Raw genomic sequence first — 15,444 nt, forward strand, 5'->3', positions numbered from 1 at the left:
GAGAAGGTTGCTAGTTTGCATATGATGATTTTAAAAATATAAAAATTTTGAAATTGCATTAGCATGGCTATCTCACACACTACACTTCAAGGATGATTTAAAGATTACTGCTAATATTTGAATTAGGAAGATGAACTTGGATTAACATGTTTGGTGCTAGCTATGGTTCTTGATGATTTGTTTTCTTAAATGAAATTCTATGAGGGTCACATAGAGGGAAGCTAATGTTTTTTTTTTCTTGTTACTTCTTGTTCTTGTTTTCTTTGTTTTGCTCGAGGACTAGCAAAAGTTAAGTGTGAGGGTATTTGATCGGATCATATTTATATATATTTTTACTTTAAATTCACTCGTCTTTTCTTGGTTAGTTCCTTATATTTTTGAGCTATTTACGTTATTTTTGTGTTTATAGGATTTGTTATGCAAAGAAAATAAAAATAGAACAAGTGAAATTTTATGTAATGAATTCGTCAAAACTGTCTGTGTAGATCAGCTTTTAAATTAAATTAAAAAGAAAATATAATAATGATAAGTCATGATGATGTTTGAAACATCATCATGATGGTTTTGTTTTGTAGAAGAAAAGAAAGGAACGGATGGAGAAGAAGAAAAAAAAAAAAGGGGAATAAAAGTATGGAAAGCAAAGGCATACGGGGGAGAAATAATCAGGAAAGGAGGGATCCAAAGAAAGATATACGAAAGAAGAAGAAAAAGGAGAATCCAAGGCGTGAAAGGGATAGAGGCGGGAGACAGAGAAGACTTGAAAAAGTGGGAAATAAAATAATAAGATAGAGAGGAGAGCGAGGAGAGAGGAGGCGCGGGAGAAGGGCGCTGCCCTTTGGGCAGCTCGCAGAGAGCAGTGAGGGGAGAGAGGTCAGAAAACAGGCGCAGAAAAATAAAAATAGGAGAGACTGACGGAAGTCAGAGGGCAGGTCAGAGGCGCGGCAGCAGAGCAGAAGCAGTGCGCAGGGACAGACAGAACACTGAAGCACTCTCTCTTTCGGTTTAATTTTTCCAAACTTCTCTTTTATTTCTGTTTTTAATAATGTGTAATTAAATTTATGTTGGTTAGAGGTTAATTCGAAACCATGAATATATTTGTAATATGAATTGATTATCTTCAGTTGTGAGTTATAAGTTGTGAATTCAATTTACTTATCCGTTCGTATAAAAACTGATTTGTGTATGTTGGTTGAGAGTGCACGCTTAATTTACATGCATGAATTTGATGCTAGAATATAAGTGAATTTCACCTAATCGTTATGAACTTATTTTCACAAGTAGTAAAGGTTGCTAGTCACAATCACGTTAAGTAAATTCTTGGCAAGAGTATCATGCTTTTCATAGTTACGAATACCTCGTCAATGCTTATAGTTTTCACAAAGTTTAATGATCTTTGATTGTATCTCTATTGTGCTTTTCACGTAGGGGACTTTTGAAGAATGTTTTGAATTGTTGTATGCGTTTTCCCGTCCAATTCAATAACTTAAGGAAAACTTGAAGATTAAAAAAGTGCTGTTCACGGTTAATCTGGAGTATTGAGATTCACAATTTATTAAATGAACAACTGGAAATCATTTTGTATGCAAGTATAACATGTGTGGAGAAGAACCCTCTAGCTAGTCCGTCATTTATCATTTTACCTTAATTTTATGTTTTTATCAATTCTGTAATTTAATTAAGTTTAATTTACTTTTCATCAAAACCAAACACCCATCCATTATTAAATTATATTATTTAGTTAGTTTTCTTTATTGTTAGTCTTTTAATTTAATTTCCGTCCATTTCAGTTCCTAGTGTTTAATTTAATTGTTTTCATTGTTTTGAGTCATTTTAAGTGTGTTTCGAGTTATTAGAGTTTTTAGCCTAATTTTGTGTCCTTGAGTCTTATTTAATATTTTTAAATTAATTTAGAATAGATTAGCAATCCCTCCTAATCCCCGGCCTAGAACGATACCCTACTTACATCTATACTACAATTGTCAAAAAGAGGGTTTAATTTGTGTGTCCTTGAGAGTTCTGTTCTTTCTTTCTGCCACTCCATTCTGGTGTGGAGTTCTAGGAGTTGTATATTGAGCAACAATGCCATTTTGTTCAAGGTAAGTTGCAAAAGGTCCTTTGTGCTGTCCAGTTTCAGTATACCTGCCAAAATACTCACCACCTCTATCGGATCTCACAATCTTAATTCGTTTTTCCAGTTGTTTTTCAACCTCCAAATGAAATATTTTAAAACAATCAAGTGCTAAGGACTTATCAAAAATCAAAAACACATATGAGAACCTTGAAAAATCATCAATAAAAGTGATGTAATAGTTGTCTTCACACTTTCATTGTCTTCAACAAAGGTAATTCCTGACTCAACTAACTTTGATGCTGAAATCAAACTCCTTCGCATGGAAGGTACAAATAAAACTGGACTCAAATTCAAAATAAAACCAGACACTAAAACCAACTTGACACTCCCTATGGACTCCACGGCCACCTTGCTCCCATTTCCTACAAAGACATTGTAGACCTCATTGCCTATCTCCCTTGTTTTTGAGAACCCCTGCAAAGAAGTGGTTATGTGGATAGAGCATCCAGTGTCAAACTACCAGCTTTGAGGAGGAATGAAAACCAAATTTGACTCAACACACACAAAAACATTAATTATTTTACCTTTTCTAACAAGCCAGTTTTTGAAACCAGTGCAATTCTTCCTCATATGGCCTGTTTCTTTGCAGAAATAACACTCTTTTTCCTTATCAATTTCAGTGTTCACAAGTTTAAGTTTGTGAGATCCTTTAAAAATGTTAGTATTCTTAATTGGAGGGGAAAAAATGACCTTCTTTTTCTTCTTGTAGGCAGCATTCATAGAACCAGCATTTGGAGCCTTTATACCTTTTTCAGTTTGAACAAAGTGCACTTCCATAGTCTTATCAATTTTCAGCATGTCTTCTTAATGCCCCACTTGTCTTTCGAAGTGTTATAAGACACCTTGAGTTGTCTATATTTCGCAGGTAGTGAATTCAGTGCCATGTGCACCAGAAATTGATTAGTTACAGCCACCTCAAGGTCCTTTAGTTTTTTAGCAAGATCTGCCATTTTGAGAATGTGCTCACGCACACTCCCCACTCCATCGAACTTCATGGAAGTGAGTTGAGTGAGAAAAGTGCCAGTCTCAGCCTTCTCCGATTCTTTGAACTTTTCCCCAATAGCTGCAAGAAAACCCTTAGCATTGGTATGCTTTGGGATTCCTCCTTTCACCGACTGAGCCATGGCCTTCTTCATTATCATCATTGACATCCTATTCGCTATCTCCCATTTTTCAAATTTGATTCTATTCTCAGCAGTGCTTGCATCAGTGAGTTCTACAGGCTTATCTTCTCTTAATGCCAAATCCAGGTCCATCAAACCCAGTACGATTTCAATGTCCTCTTTCCACTTCTTAAAATTCAAACCAGTCAATGTTTCAATGCTGGTAAAATTGAGCGATGTGGTGTGAGGTACTGCATCCAGTGAACAATCAATTTATTAATATTTGATATAAAATGTAAAGACAGATATGGAGGGAATAACTTTAGTACAAGTTTCCTCAGTTCTTCAAGAGCATATAAACACAACATCTTTGGACTGAAGTTGCTTATATTAATTTTGCATAATCCAAACATAGAACACAAGGGCAATATATATATATATCCAACACTTTTGAGCAGATGGATTACATATTATTGTCAGTTCCATGCTCCATTATACACTAACTCATTTGAATTTCAACAATAGTAATTAAACACCTTTAGGCAGATTAATAATTTCAATTTAATCAAATGAGTCAGATCCAATTAGATTGGACAACAAGCAATCAAAACATGCTAAACACTTTTGAGCAGATTAGCTATTACGATTCTTGTAAATATATTCATCAGTTTAACATTGATGAACAAATTCTCTTCTCGTCAGTTTATGATCCATGTTCTTTGCTTCTTTCTTTTCCATCTAAATCTGATGCCATGTTAAAACAGCAGCAATATATATATATATATATATATATATAAGAAGAAGAAAAATCATCAGTGCAGCGGAAGTTTATTATAACAAGAACCTATTGTCCATGGATCATATTTGTAAGACTTTAATATTGAACCCTAACCACACTGTGTGGCTCTGATACCACATGTGGGAATGTCCCAAGAACCTAACAGCATGTATTAGGATTACAAAAGGAACAATATACAGAAGAACAGTATGCAGTCAATCCTGCATACGCACACTGCATGGCATTATCGACATGCATGCATACGAGCGTGAGACACTTACCTGACGCCATGGCCACTTCTGGTGCGAGATCGAAACAGTCTTCTACTTCCAATACCTCTTTTATGAACTCAACTAGCGAAATAGGTTTGTAGTGTTATGAGATTTAGCGGTATGGAAGCAGGGATTGCTTCTTGATTATATACTTAGGGTTTCTATCAATTCCACCCTATTAACGGAAAGGATATCCACCCTAATATTCTCTAATCAATCAGAGTCCTATCATGACTCATTTACCTTATATTCTCTTAATGAAAGGACCCTAAACTGATTTCAAGATGTTAGGACTCCAATATATTTACTTCTTTAAAGTTCCGAGAATCATGGAAGATTTCATCAACTTGATTGCCAAGTCAAATATTCTTTCAAGGACTCTCGGTATAAGTCATTGTCATTCACAAATGGTTTTACACCAACGCCATTGGGTTCCAAGGCCAAAATCAACCAAATTATGATCCATACACCAGCACTTACAATCCGAGCTGGAGAGATCACCCAAACATGAAGTGGAGGGAGCCTCAACAACCTCAACAACAAGGAGGATTTCAACAACCACCCCCTGGGATGTTTCAAAGGCCATTCGCACCAATGCAACCTCAACCACATTCAGCCCAACCCAATTTAGGTATGTCTTTGGATAATGATAAAGTCATTCAATTACTCACCTCCTTAACGTAGGGAGTACAAAATCAAACCAAAGAGATGCAAAATCAAGCTAAGAGGTAGATGAATTGAAGAAGCAAATTGGGCAATTAGCGGAGTTCATGGGACAGTTTAGAGAACAAGGCAAACTGCCTAGTTCAACCATTATGAATCCAATAAGAGAATTTGAATCTGCCAAGGCCATCACGTTAAGAAGTGGCAAGGAAGTTGGAATCAACCCATAAACATCCAAATCAAGCCAAAATGAGGAAGAAAAGCTGCTTCTCGAAGAAGAAGAATTGGACCAACCCACGACAAGGGTGGAATAACCCTTGCCATAACCCCCTAAACCTTCCAATTCGGCCAGTTCAGGTAAGGTTGGTTCAAATTCGGTTATTTCTAACCCTATTCCACCAAATGTACCTTTTCCTAGCAGGTTCAAGCAATCTAAGAAAGAAAAGAATGAAAAAGACATTCTAGAAACCTTCAAGAAAGTACAAGTCAATATCTCACTCCTTAATGCAATCAAGCAAGTTCCAAAGTATGCTAAATTTTTGAAAGAGCTTTGCACAACAAGGAAAATAATTTCAAACAAGGAAGTGTTACGGGTAAGTGAGAATGTTTCAACAGTTTTACAAAGGAAACTACGTCCTAAATGCAAAGATCCAGGTAGTTTCACAATCCCTTGTGGTATTGGAAATACTAAGTTTGAACATGCTATGCTAGACTTAGGTGCTTCTATATATGCATCTATGAACCTAGGAGAGCTTAAAAACAATGGGGTTTTCATTTAATTAGTTGATCATTCTAATGCATATCTGAAAGGAGTTTTGGAAGATGTTTTGGTGCAAGTTAACCACTTGATATTTCCAGCAGATTTTTATGTGCTTGACATGGAAGATTCGGCCTATTCTACACCATTGCTGATCCTACTTGGGAGACCTTTCATGAAAATAGCTCGCACCAAGATAGATGTGTTCAAAGGGACGTTAACAATGGACTTTGATGGCGAGATTATTGATTTTAACATTTTTGAAGCTATAAGGTATCCTAACGACGATCATTCTTGTTTTTCTATTGATGTATTTGAGTTGGCGCAGGATTATCTTTACTCCTTGGAGAGGGATCCCCTTGAAACGACCATTACAAAAGGAATCGGACTCAGAAACGAAGGGGTAGGAATCAAGCACACTCATAACATGCCTGAATAGGTCTTTGCCGTACCTACATGTGAAGAAGAGGTCAAGATGGTTGCTGCCCTTGAATCCTTACCACAACACATTGGTAAGCCTCTCATCCCAATTTCAATTCCCTTTTCTACTGATAAGTTGTTACCTTCAGTGATTCAGGCACCGATCCTTGAATTTAAACCATTGCCAAATCATTTGAAGTATGTTTATTTGGGAGATAAAGAGACGTTGCTCGTCATTGTTTCTTCATTACTCATGGCAATAGAGGAGGAGAAATTGGTTCGAGTGTTGAAAGAGTACAAAACAGCCATTGGATGGACTTTGGCCGACATTAAGGGAATCAGCCCTACAACATGCATGCATCGCATACTTTTAGAGGAGGGGGCTAAACCAACTTGAGAGGCTCAACGTCAACTCAACCCTCCAATGATGGAACTTGTGAAGAAGAAGATTATCAAGCTTCTTGATTGTGGAGTGATTTATCCAATTTTGGATAGCCGTTGGGTTTCACCGGTTCAAGTAGTTCCAAAGAAATCGAGAGTCAAGGTGGTGAAGAATGCAGAGAATGAACTTGTGTCCACTCGTATCCAATCAGGTTGGAGAGTTTGCACTGACTATATGAAGCTCAACACCACCACAAGAAAGTATCACTTTTCTTTGCTGTTCATTGATCAAATGCTTGAAAGGTTAGCTGGTCATTCTTTTTATTGCTTTCTTGATGGTTATTCAAGATATAATCAGATTGTCATAGCTCCGGATGATCAAGAAAAGACAACTTTTACTTGCCCATTTGGTACGTTTTCTTATCGTCGAATGCCATTTGGTTTATGTAATGCACCAGCCACGTTTCAAAAATGCATGGTAAGTATCTTTTCAGATTTTGTTGGAAAGATTATTGAAGTTTTCATGGATGATTTTAGCGTTTTTGGTGATTCGTTTGATGATTGTTTAGCTAATCTCACTTTAATCTTAAATCGTTGCATTGAAACTAACCTTGTTTTAAATTGGGGAAAATGTCACTTTATGGTAAAACAAGGCATATTTTTAGGCCACATAGTTTCAAAAAAGGGAATTGAGGTTGATAAATCAAAAATAGATCTTGTACGCTACTTACCCTCTCCTATTTCGGTGAGAAACGTTTGTTATTTTCTTGGACATGCAGGATTCTATAAGCGATTCATCAAAGATTTTTCATGGATTTCTCAACCTCTATGTCGTCTCCTTCAAAATGATGTACCCTTTAAATTTGACAAAGAATATAAGAAGGCCTTCAATCACCTCAAAAAGATGCTAACTTCGGCCCCCATCATAGTTCCACCAGATTGGAGTCTTCCGTTCGAGCTTATGTATGATGCTTCAGATTATGCATTAGGGGCTATTTTGGGACAAAGGAAGGACAAGAAGCCACACGTCATCTATTATCCATCCCGGACCTTGAATGACGCTCAATTGAACTACTCCAGTACTGAAAAAGAACTTCTTGTTGTTGTGTTTACTTTAGATAAGTTTCGTTCGTATTTACTTGGTACTAAAGTTATAATTACTCTGATCATGCAGCTTTGAAGTACTTACTCACAAAGAAAGAAGCTAAGCCAAGACTTATTCGCTGGATGCTTCTCCTTCAGGAGTTCGATATCGAAATCCAGGACAAGAAAGGAAGTGAAAACGTGGTGGCTGACCACTTGAGCCATTTGATACATAATAAGGAGGCCGTACCCATCCTAGAAGCATTCCCAGACGAGCAGTTGCTGTCCATTGAGGTAAGTGTGCCATGGTATGCTGATTTAGTGAATTATTTGGTGTCTAAATAAATTCCAAGCACCCTAAACAAGCACCAACATGATAAACTCAAAAATGATGCATGGTTTTATGTATGGGATGACCCATATTTGTGGAAATATTGCCTTGATCAGATTCTTCGTAGGTGTGTGCAAGATTTGGAGTTTAATTCAATTTTAACTTTCTATCACACTTATGCATGTGGGGGTCATTTTGGTACACAACGGATAGCACTTAAGGTTTTAGAATGTGGATTTTATTGGCCTACTATCTTTAAGGATGCTAGAACTTTTTGTATGACTTGTGATCGCTGTCAAAGAATGGGCAATATAGGTGCAAAAGATCAAATGCCGCAAACCCTTATCTTTTCTGTTGAGGTTTTTGATGTTTGGGTATTGATTTCATGGGTCCTTTTCCTTCTTCACATGGTTTCAATTATATTATACTTGCTGTGGATTATGTGTCAAAATGGGTGGAAGCAAAAGCCACCCATACTAATGATTCCAAAATGATTGCAGAATTTGTCAAAACTAACATATTTGCCAGATTTGGAATGCTCAAAACTAACATATTTGCCAGATTTGGAATGCCAGGAGTACTCATAAGTGATGGAGGTTCCCATTTTTGCAATCGAACCATAGAGGCGCTGCTCAAGAAGTGTTCAAACAAGTGGCCAAGCTGAAGTTTCCAACCGAGAAATCAAGCAGATTTTGGAAAAGACAGTTGGGCCAACTCGGAAAGATTGGACCTTGCGCGTGGATGATGCATTGTGGGCATATTGTACAACCTACAAAACACCAATTGGGATGCTTCATTTCGACTCATCTATGGGAAACCATGCCATCTTTTGGTTGAATTAGAGCATAGAGCGCATTGGGCAATCAAAACGTTCAATATGGACATAGATGCGGCTGGACTTCATAGAAAACTTCAATTGAACGAGCTTAGGAGATTAGGAATAAGGCTTATGAGAACGCTCATATTTACAAGGAGAAAACGAAGGCATTCCATGACAAGATGATTCGTAGCAAGACATTCTATATAGGGTAGAAAGTGTTGCTTTTCAACTCCCGCCTTCGATTGTTTCCAGGTAAGTTGCATTCTAAATGGATTGGTCCTTTTTTTATTACTAATGTCTTTCCTTATGGTGCAGTCCAAATTCAAAGTTTAAAGACAGGACATGAATTCAAAGTGAACGGACACCGTTTGAAGCCCTACTATGAGAATTTTGAGGAGCATGTCGTGGAGGATGTACCCCTCCATGCCGTAGGCTCTAGTGAGGCTTAAATGGAGGTACCGCCCGGCTGGAAGACGTTAAAACAAGCGCTTCTTGGGAGGCAACCCATGCGTTCAAATAAAGAAGACCTAGGAATCTCTGGCTCCATAACCAAATTTACGTTCTTTGATGCGTAAAATAACTAAACACACAAATTAAACCCTCTTTTTATCAATTGTAGTAAAGTATGTAAGTAGGCATCGTTCTAGGCCGGGGATTAGGAGGGATTGCTAAATCACTTGGAAATTGACTTGAAAACGTAAAAACAAAGTTTAAAACACTAACTAGACTCAAAGAATGCAAAACTATACTTTAAAACACTAAAACAAACCAAAAGACTCAAAACAGCCCCTAAACACTCAAAACTACCTTAAACACACAATCTGGGCAGTTTTGGGACTCTAACACAAACTTGGACGAATTTTGGTTTTCTAATGAACTAAAACACTTAAAAACATAATCTAAGACAAGTTCTAATTAATATGACTCAAAGAAATAAGATGGGGTTGATTTTGGACGAAAATAATTAAATTAAGACAAGAACAAAGTAAACAAATTCTTAGACAAATTTAAGTGAATCAAAACAAATTGTAAAATGAATTTGAATGAAACTTATGGATGGAAGGCTAGCTAGGAGGTTCTTCTCCACACATGTCACACTTGCATACAAAACGATTTCCAGTTGCTTTTCGATAAGCTATGAATACTCAACGCCCCAAATTAACTGTGAATTGCACTAATTAACCCTCAGTTTTTCCACAAGTTATTGGATTGGATGATTGCATACGACAACCCAAAACATTCCCTACAAGTTCCCTACATGAATTGCATAATAGAGATACAAGCAAGAATCATTAAGTTCTATGAAAAACATAAGCATTGACGAGGCACTCGTTACTATGATTTGCATGAAACTTATGCCAAGAATTTACTTAACGTGATTTGACTAGCAACCTTCACTACTTGTGAATATAAGTTCATAACGATTAGGTGAAACTCCCTTATATTCTAGCGTTAAATTCATGCATGAAAATTAAGCGTGCACTCTCAACCAACATACACAAATCATGTTTTATACGATCGGATAAGTAAATTGAATTCACAACTTATGAATCACAACTGGATGTAATCAAATCATATTGCAAGTATGAACATGGTTTCGAATCACCCCCTAACTAAGAGGGGTTTAGTTCCTCATACTCACAAAGCAAAGATACATAAAATTAGACATTAAAATTAAAGGAAAGAAAACACCTAAAATGCTCCAACTTGGGTAGCAAGTGCATCCAAGAATTCTCCTTTGCTTGCTTGCGGCAGATTGCTTTGTGGACGGATTTTTGGGTAGTTTTATGATGTAGAATGGATGGGGAATGGTATGGAAAGGTTTAGGGTAAGTGTGGAGGAGTGTTTGAGGGTTGGAGGGTGGTGGAGAGCTAGGCAAAGAGGGTGGAAGAAGGTGGAGTGGCTGTTATGTTTTCTAGGCACTAGAATGGTGTTTTTGGGGTGTTTTGCTACCTAGGGTGAGTATGGACGAATTTCTGTGATGAATGGTGAATATGAGAGTGTGAACCCTTTGCCAAGGGGTGTAAACATGTATATATAGGCCCCAAAAACCTTAGAGAATCAGGTTAGGCTAGGGAGAATGCATGGCAAAGAGTGTATGTGGTGTGCAATGGTCCAAGGGTGAAAATGAAGTGATGATGCAAAGTGTGAAGGGTAAAATGGAGTGGTCTTGAAGCTAGGGAGCATGAATGATTGTGTACATTGCATAGAGATGGAAAGGGAGGTGAAAATGTGTCAATAAATGGGTCAAAGGTGCAGCAACATGTGGTACACAAGGCATGGGATTCCAAATGTGAATGATGGAGCATCAATTGGTGCATGTTATGGTTGTGAAAGTTGTCTAAAATTTTGTGGGTGAAGGGAACAAGAGGTAGCAAGCAATTAAGTGTAATAATTAAATGAATTGAAGCATGAAATCAGAAATTATGTAGGGGACAAGAGTGATCAAGCATGGCATGGGAATCCAAAGGGAATTCTATGTTGTTTTGCATGGGAATGAAGGCAAGTTGGGGTGACAAATTTTTGGGCTGAGTTCTTCATCTTTTGGACCATAATTCTTCACATTCTTGGCCTCTTTAGTTCTCAAATTCGTCCATCCACTTTGGCCCAAATATGTGACATGCATTCCAAGCTCCATTTTGCTCCAAAATGCTCCAAAATGCATCTTCTTGCCTACTTTGTCCATAAAATCTGAAAACACACGAAAATGACTTTAAACATTAAAATAACTAAGGAAACACGACATAAATGCACAAGAACAAGCCAACTAAGTCGCATAAATATGCTCCTATCAAATTCCCCCACACTTAGCTTTTGCTAGTCCTCGAGCAAAACAAAGAGATAAAACGAAACAAAGTAAATAAAACACAACCTAAACCTTCCAACATTTGCCTCAGGGATTTCCAATGCACATGACATGTTAAAAATCATTATCCCCACAGATTTGAGTCATCTTCACACTTAAGCACGTACTTAATCATAGTCACCACTTACTTGTTCACAATTAATCGATTAAAATAATGTTTTTGATGTAGTAACATGCCTTAGAGAAATCACTCAATTCCTTACAAGATATGCACTCAATTTTCACTCAGATTTTCTAACTACACACCCTATACTAGTTATATGTGAGAAGATTGATGTAGATATGAAAACGAACGCTCACATATATGTATCACAAAGAAAGCAATTTCTGGAGTTAATAAGCATGTTTAGATATGATCTCATGAATGGAATGCTACTACTTAGATGCGAGAACCAGTGACACCATATGCTCATATCAATTTCAAACTCCACATATTGAAACGCATGACACTCAAGATGAAGTTAAGGGTTGTAACGGGGCTTGGTGTGATGGCTAACAAATGAAGGATAAGGATAACAATCGTTCTTAAAGCAATAGCAATTAAAGTAATGAAATTGAAACTTAGAATTCACTTAGACTGCAGAAATCAGCTTTTAGACACGAAGGGAAAATTCAAGCAATATTTAGGGCCGAATTCTATGTTTTGGACCCTTTCTTCAACAAGCAGCACTTTAAAACTCTTTTTCGCATATTTTTCAACTCTTTTTTTTTTTTTTTTTTTTTTTTCAACTCTTCTTTTCTTTTCAACAAGCATAATAACTCACACTTCCCCCACACTTGTTTTCTGCCATACATTAATCAAAAGAAATTCAATTTGAATCATGCTTTACTATGCTTCAAGAACAAGGGTATGGATGGTCCTAAACTAGGCTAGGTAAGGATAATGTGGTTTAACAAAGAATGTAGGCTATCAAGGCTCAATGGGGTTAACTTAAACATATAATGGTATGGGATACATGGCAGTTTGGCTTTGGTGGTGGTAACTACACAACTTCATCTTGAATATGTTTTATGCAAATCAATAGCATGCTTTGAATGAAATAGGCATGAGTTCTAGCATTTGGAACTAAATGATGAAACGCCTTCTAAGTAATAACCAAGCAAAGAATAATGAGATCATGCAATGACTTTAGAAAACAAGAATGCACAGATTTTAACTCTCCAAATAAACTTTTAAGCTCAAGTCTCACAAGGTTGTAGCGTTAGTTTGAGTTCTTTCCTTCAAGCGTGTTACAAAAACTAATTTTTTCTTTTATGATTACATGTGATTTCATAAGTTATAACCACAACCACGCATAAATAAAGAGTAAATCAAACTTTCATCCATGTTTATAACTCTCTTTAATAGTCATGCAATTACAAACCGAATCCTCATCATTGTGTTGGAAGGTACCCTAAGACACAAATAAGCACACAAAAACAACTCTTTTTGGGATTTTCAAAAACAATTTTTCAAATTTTTATGAATTTTCGGATTTTTATGTCAAAACACACTGAAACACTCCAAAACAGCTTAAAAATACTTAAAACAACAAGGAACAACACTAGAAGTAATGGGTGATAAATTTCTACGAATTTCATGCAAAACAATGGTTACCCCCCCACACTTAAATCAAACATTGTCCTCAATGTTTCAAGCATATACTCACACCAAAAACAAGCAAATAACAAACGACAAATAAACATGACAAATATGGCAAAGTAAAAACCAGACAGAGTAGAGTTTAAGAACGCAAATCTGGTTTTGGAGATAGTTGATCTTGTTGACTTTCCACAGCTTTGATCTTGAACTGGTTTGGAATTCTGAGCGGGGAATATCAGAGTGCAGTCTGCATTCTTCTCTGCTTGTTTCTTCTGCACGGCGGGCAGGCACGAGGTAAAGGTGTTGGTCTGTTTCTTTCTTCAATCTTTCCAAGTGCCCACCTCTTGCTCTCTTTCTCCTTGTCCTTAGTTGAGGATGAATCAGCACGTTGTCTCCACATGCTTCGAGGTATCATCTTCACTTCCCTTATAAGTGAGAAACAAAGTGAAAGCATAAGATGATGAGTACTCGAGAGCAAGAGCTGGCTAGAGAAAGGACAGGGAGAAAACATGATATGAGATACTCTTGCTCTCAACCCTTATGATATGAAATACTTGTGCTCTGGATGGGTTGTTTGCAGGGGTATCCCAGGGGATGAAAAATACAGAGTGACTCGAGAGGGTTTGTTGGAAAGCCATTTCAGAGAGGATGAAGGGTTAAGTGAGGCTGAAAGTTGGGTGAGACTGCTTCACTTTGAAGTTCAACATTTATAGAATTTTCTTAATGGCTGGGAAGGCATTGTTCCATTACTCGTGTCGGCAAGCCTGGGATAATTTAATAGTAGTTTTCACGTGCATTTCGCTTCTCCAAAAATTTTCGACAGATTGCGCGTGATTTACGTAACGCAGATGTTCAAATTGACAGATGCTGACACGTCTCGATAAAGCAGAGGCCTCTTTAATATCCGAAATTTACGCTTCGAGTTCTGAGCTTCGTTGAGGGCAGAGATTGCATGTGACAAGTGCTGACGAGGCTGAGAGAGACAGATGGTTGGAATCGGTGCTTCGACAGACTGCCCGTGATGTTCGCAAAGCTGAGTTGCATGTGATGGGTGCTGATGAGGCTGAGACAGTTGACACTCTTCGGTATCTGGAATTGGTGGTTTGTGAGCAAGCCCAACTTTTGAGAAAGCTGGCGCCTCTTCGATCTCCGAATGGCTTCTTCGATTTCTGAGCTCACCTCTTCGATCTCTGAAATCCCATCGCGTGCTGATTTTTATAGAGGTATGCAGGACGTTCAAAGCACTCTTGAATTTCTGCCTGTAAAAACTCCCGTTTTGCACTTCTACGATTTTGACTTATCCGATCTCCTCTTTCTTTAACACCTCTGAAAAATGTCTGGCCCTTCCGACCGTCGTTTTGACTTGAACCTTAGTGAAGGAGCAGCCCCTCCTTCTCCAGACAACATATGGCGCCCGTCCCTCATATCCCCTACTGGTCCTCTCACCGTTGGGGATTCGGTGATGAAAAATGACATGACCGCTGCGGTGGTGGCCCGGAACCTTGTCACCCCCAGAGATAACAGACTGCTCGCTAGATGGTCTGATGAATTGGCGGTTAAGGAGTCTCTGGCTCTTAGCGTGCAGTGTGCGGGTTCTGTGTCCAACATGGCCCAACGCCTATTTGCTCGAACCCGTCACGTTGAATCGTTGGCGGCTGAAATACAGAGTCTCAAAGAGGAGATTAGAGGACTCAAGCATGAAAATAAACAATTGCATAAGCTTGCACACAGTTATGCCATAAACATGAAGAGGAAAATTGACCAGCTGCAGGAAACTGATGGTCAGATTTTACTTGATCACCGGAGGTTTGTGGGTTTGTTCCAACAGCATCTGCCTTCGTCTTCTGGGGCCGCACCGCGTAGTGAAGCTCCAACTGATCAACCTCTGATACCTCCTCCTTTCGTGGCCCCACCGACTGCTGAGACTCCGCCGACTACTGCAACTCTGCCGACTACTACGACCTCTCCCAAGCAGCCTTTGTGAAGGCTCCCTCTTGTATTATGCTATGTTTTTTTTTTTTCCAGTTTGCTTTTCATTTCCACGAAGTTTAATGTTAAAATCCTTTGCATATTTGTTAATGTTTCAAAATAGAAAGTCACAACCAAAAATAATTAAACAAGTAATAAAATTGACAATCAAGCAGAATAAATGGGTTGCCTCCCTTAAAGCGCTTGCTTTAACGTCTTCCAGCCGGACGATGAACACAATTACTCCCCACTGGAGCCCATGGCATGCAAGGGAATGTCCTCCACAACA

At 38.0% G+C, this 15,444-nt stretch overlaps 1 long non-coding RNA gene across 1 annotated transcript in view; it reads left to right on the top strand.

Moving 5' to 3' along the window:
- The first annotated feature begins 909 nt into the window (after positions 1-909).
- The window catches only part of LOC126621815 (uncharacterized), a 64,146-nt gene continuing 49,611 nt past the window's right edge, over positions 910-15,444 (top strand). Inside the window, exon 1 of the long non-coding RNA XR_007623199.1 lies at positions 910-1,071. This is a non-coding gene — a long non-coding RNA (uncharacterized LOC126621815). The remainder of the gene's footprint in view (positions 1,072-15,444) is intronic.

Source organism: Malus sylvestris, chromosome 1, assembly GCF_916048215.2.
Source record: "Malus sylvestris chromosome 1, drMalSylv7.2, whole genome shotgun sequence".
NCBI classification, from domain to species: Eukaryota; Viridiplantae; Streptophyta; class Magnoliopsida; order Rosales; family Rosaceae; genus Malus; species Malus sylvestris.